The following is a 5,122-nucleotide window of genomic DNA, read 5'->3' as shown; positions in this document are numbered from 1 at the left end:
GTCATATCACATGGGCAGGAGGTGCCATGATGAACAGCAGTAGGAATAGGAGTATATAGAGTGCCAAATAACTGCTGACATAGGTGTCTTGACTGGGCAGCAGCAGCAGCAGAAGCAGCAGTAGTAGTATTAACAGTAGCAGTTGATACAGAGTCATATCACTTGGGCAGGAGGTGCCATGATGAACAGCAGTATTAATAAGAGTATATAGGGTGTGAAATAACTGCTGACATAGGTGTCTTGACTGGGCAGCAGAAGCAGCAGTAGTAGTATTAACAGTAGTAGTTGATACAGAGTCATATCACATGGGCAGGAGGTGCCATGATGAACAGCAGTAGGAATAGGAGTATATAGAGTGTCAAATAACTGCTGACATAGGTGTCTTGACTGGGCAGCAGCAGCAGAAGCAGCAGTAGTAGTATTAACAGTAGTAGTTGATACAGAGTCATATCACATGGGCAGGAGGTGCCATGATGAACAGCAGTAGGAATAGGAGTATATAGAGTGCCAAATAACTGCTGACATAGGTGTCTTGACTGGGCAGCAGCAGCAGCAGAAGCAGCAGTAGTAGTATTAACAGTACTAGTTGATACAGAGTCATATCACTTGGGCAGGAGGTGCCATGATGAACAGCAGTATTAATAAGAGTATATAGGGTGTGAAATAACTGCTGACATAGGTGTCTTGACTGGGCAGCAGAAGCAGCAGTAGTAGTATTAACAGTAGTAGTTGATACAGAGTCATATCACATGGGCAGGAGGTGCCATGATGAACAGCAGTAGGAATAGGAGTATATAGAGTGTCAAATAACTGCTGACATAGGTGTCTTGACTGGGCAGCAGCAGCAGCAGAAGCAGCAGTAGTAGTATTAACAGTAGTAGTTGATACAGAGTCATATCACATGGGCATGAGGTGCCATGATGAACAGCAGTAGGAATAGGAGTATATAGAGTGCCAAATAACTGCTGACATAGGTGTCTTGACTGGGCAGCAGCAGCAGCAGAAGCAGCAGTAGTAGTATTAACAGTAGTAGTTGATACAGAGTCATATCACTTGGGCAGGAGGTGCCATGATGAACAGCAGTATTAATAAGAGTATATAGGGTGTGAAATAACTGCTGACATAGGTGTCTTGACTGGGCAGCAGAAGCAGCAGTAGTAGTATTAACAGTAGTAGTTGATACAGAGTCATATCACATGGGCAGGAGGTGCCATGATGAACAGCAGTAGGAATAGGAGTATATAGAGTGTCAAATAACTGCTGACATAGGTGTCTTGACTGGGCAGCAGCAGCAGCAGAAGCAGCAGTAGTAGTATTAACAGTAGTAGTTGATACAGAGTCATATCACATGGGCATGAGGTGCCATGATGAACAGCAGTAGGAATAGGAGTATATAGAGTGCCAAATAACTGCTGACATAGGTGTCTTGACTGGGCAGCAGCAGCAGCAGAAGCAGCAGTAGTAGTATTAACAGTAGTAGTTGATACAGAGTCATATCACTTGGGCAGGAGGTGCCATGATGAACAGCAGTAGGAATAGGAGTATATAGAGTGTCAAATAACTGCTGACATAGGTGTCTTGACTGGGCAGCAGCAGCAGCAGAAGCAGCAGTAGTAGTATTAACAGTAGTAGTTGATACAGAGTCATATCACATGGGCAGGAGGTGCCATGATGAACAGCAGTAGGAATAGGAGTATATAGAGTGTCAAATAACTGCTGACATAGGTGTCTTGACTGGGCAGCAGCAGCAGCAGAAGCAGCAGTAGTAGTATTAACAGTAGTAGTTGATACAGAGTCATATCACATGGGCAGGAGGTGCCATGATGAACAGCAGTATTAATAAGAGTATATAGGGTGTGAAATAACTGCTGACATAGGTGTCTTGACTGATCCAGAGGAGTCATGGGAGAAAATCATGTGGTCAGATGAGACTATAATATAACTTTTTGATCATAATTTCACTAACCGTGTTCGGAGGAAGAATAATGATGAGTACCATGCCAAGAACGCCATCCCTAATGTGAAGCATGGGGGTGGTAGCATCATGCTTTGGTGGTGTTTTTCTGCACATGGGACAGGGTGACTGCACTGTATTAAGGAGAGGATGACCGTGGCCATGTATTGCGAGATTTTGGGCAACAACCTCCTTCCCTGAGTTAGAGCTTTGAAGATGGGTCGAGGCTGGGTCTTCCAACATGACAATGACCCAAAGCACACAGCCAGGATAACCAAGGATTGGCTCTGTAAGGAGCATATCAAGGTTCTGGCGTGGCCTAGCCAGTCTCCAGACCTAAACCCAATAGAGAATCTTTGGAGGGAGCTCAAACTCCGTGTTTCTCAGCGAGAGCCCAGAAACATGACTGATGTAGAGAAGATCTGTGTGGAGGAGTGGGCCAAAATCCCTCCTCCAGTGTGTGCAAAGCTGGTGTAAAACTACAAGAAAGGTTTGACCGCTGTAATTGCAAAGAAAGCCTACTGTACCAAATATTAACATTGATTTTCTCTGATGTTAAAATAGTTATATTCAGCACTGTAAATACATCAGGTCCGGGGCTTTATCAGGGAATGCATGACAAGGGACCCTTCAGCGCCCTGAACCGACGACGGGTGCCAGAAAGTCACCGCCGATCCAGGACTCATTCATCTTTATGAATGTGAGTCTGTCCACGGAGTCTGTGGACAGACGGGTCCTCTTGTCCGTGACCACCCCACCTGCCGCGCTGAATGTCCGCTCAGATAGTACGCTGGAGGGGGGGCAAGACAATAACTCCAGCGCATACTGAGCGAGCTCGCGGCAGGTGTCCAATCTGGCAACCCAGTACTCCATGGGGTCGTCGGTGCTCATACTGTCAGAAGCACCGACGGACGCCATGTAGTCTGCCACCATGTGGGCCAGCCGCTGGTGGTGACTGCTGCTGCTGCTGGTGCTGGTACTGGGTCGCTCGGTTTGGAAGAACATCCTGATCTCTTCCATTAGGTCCCCTGCTCGGCTGCAGCTGGGTGCAGCCACCTGCTGGGTGAGATGAGGGGGGACAACTGGAGGCCGGGGAGTTGCCTGCTCCAACCGTCTGACAATGCCTGCCTGCAGTTCCCCCATCCGGTGCTGCCTCCGGCTGGCTGGGATGAACTGCTCCAGTTTCCCCTTGCACCTGGGATCCAAAAGGGTGGCCATCCAGAAATCATCCCTCGTCTTGATGGTCTTAACCCGGGGGTCCCTCCTGAGGCATCTCAGCATGTGGGCAGCCATGGGGAAGAGCACAGCCCGCTGTGACTCCTCAATGCTGGCCAGGTGAATGAGGTGCGACTCTTCATCCCTGAGGCGCTGCTGGTCAAACTCAGACATGCCCAACCCCCGGACTATCGGTGCCCCCAACACCGGCTCTCCCTCCTGACCAGGCCCTGACTCCGGGACGACACCAGCAACCACCTCCTCCTCCTCTTCATCATCATCCTCCTCCTCCTCCTCCTCGTCCTGGCCCTGGTCTCGGTGGAGCATTGCTGACTCCTCCTGCTCCACCAAGGCACTCTCCCCAGCCTCGAGCAGGCGATCTAGTGTCCTCTCCAGCATGAACACTATTGGCAGCACGCTATTGAGGCCGATTTGCTCACTGCTGACCATCTTGGTCGCCTGCTCGAAGGAGGACAACACTTGGCAGACCTGGTTTATCTGCCCCCACTCCGCACAGGCGATGAAAGGGAGTTGTGGTGAAGTCCTCTCAGTGCCTAGTTCCATCAGGTACTCCCTCACCGCCCTTTGCTGCTCCCACAACCTCTTCAGCATGTGGAGGGTGGAGTTCCACCGCGTCACACTGTCCACAATCAGCCTGTGAAGGGGCAGATTGTACTCCCGCTGCAACTTGGACAGGGACGCGGTAGCGGTTGGGGAGCGCCTGAAGTGGCTGGAAATCCTACGCGCCTTTGCCACAATGTCACTCAACCCTGGATAAGTGCGCAGGAACTTCTGCACCACCAGGTTGAGGACATGTGCCAGACAGGGCACGTGGGTCAGACTGCCAGCACTAAGGGCGGCGAGTAGGTTGCTGCCGTTATCGCAGACAACCATACCTGCCTGGAGCCTTCGGGGTGTCAGCCACTTCTGGACCTGAGCCTGAAGTGCTTTCAGCACTTCTTCTCCAGTGTGTCTCCGGTCCCCTAAACTAACAAGCTGGAGCACGGCCTGACAGCGCACGTGCCCCACACTTGAGTAGCTACGGGGGCGCTTGCTGGGAGGCTCAGCAGCTGCGGAGACAGTGGCTTGAGGGAGACCAGCAGTTCTCCCCTGGACACCCCGGGGCGGCACCACAAGATCGGTTGCCGCCGATCCCTCACCGACGCCTCGGAGGGAAACCCAATGGGCCGTGAAGCTGATGTAGCGCCCCTGCCCATGCCTGCTGGTCCAGCCATCCATTGTCAGATGAACCCTGTCGCTGACAGCGTGATCCAGCGACAGGGTTACATTCTGCACAATGTGCTGGTGTAGGGCAGGGACACCAGTCCTGGCAAAGAAATGGCGGCTGGGGACACGCCATTGGGGTTGGGCCTGCTCCAACATCTGCCTGAAGGGGTTGCTGTCAACTATGTTGAAGGGCAGCAGATGTTGGGCAATAACCCTTGCCAGGAGCCCATTGAGGGAGCGCACACGTCGGTCTCCAGGGGGGAAGGGAGTGGTGCGGTCAAAGGCGTCTGAAATCGACGCCTGGCGCCGGACGGCAGTGCGGGACACAGACGTGGAGGGTGCTGTGGAAGTAGAGGTCTGGCTGCCGGTACCAGTACCTCTACTAGAGGGAGCGGGGGGGCATGACCTGCTGGAAAGAGATGAAGATGTGGCAGGGGCTGCTGTACCCTGCTCACTTGTGGTGGTGGCGCTGCTACCACCACCACGCTTCATCTCGTCATACACCGCCCAGTGGTTTATCCTCAGGTGCTGGTTCAGGGCTGTGGTACCCACCCGAGCCAAACACTTCCCTCTCTTCACCCTCACTTTACAAATCCGGCAGATGGCCACGGTAGGGTTGTCTGCCACCAGGGTAAAGTAATTCCAGACAGGTGACTTCAGCACCGCCCTCCTGTCAGATGGGGTGACGCTTACTTGCACCTGCTGGGACTCGGTGCGCACAGGTGG

The sequence above is a fragment of the Rana temporaria genome, chromosome 2, assembly GCF_905171775.1.
Source record: "Rana temporaria chromosome 2, aRanTem1.1, whole genome shotgun sequence".
Classification (NCBI taxonomy): domain Eukaryota; kingdom Metazoa; phylum Chordata; class Amphibia; order Anura; family Ranidae; genus Rana; species Rana temporaria.
This window is presented reverse-complemented; position numbering follows the sequence as displayed.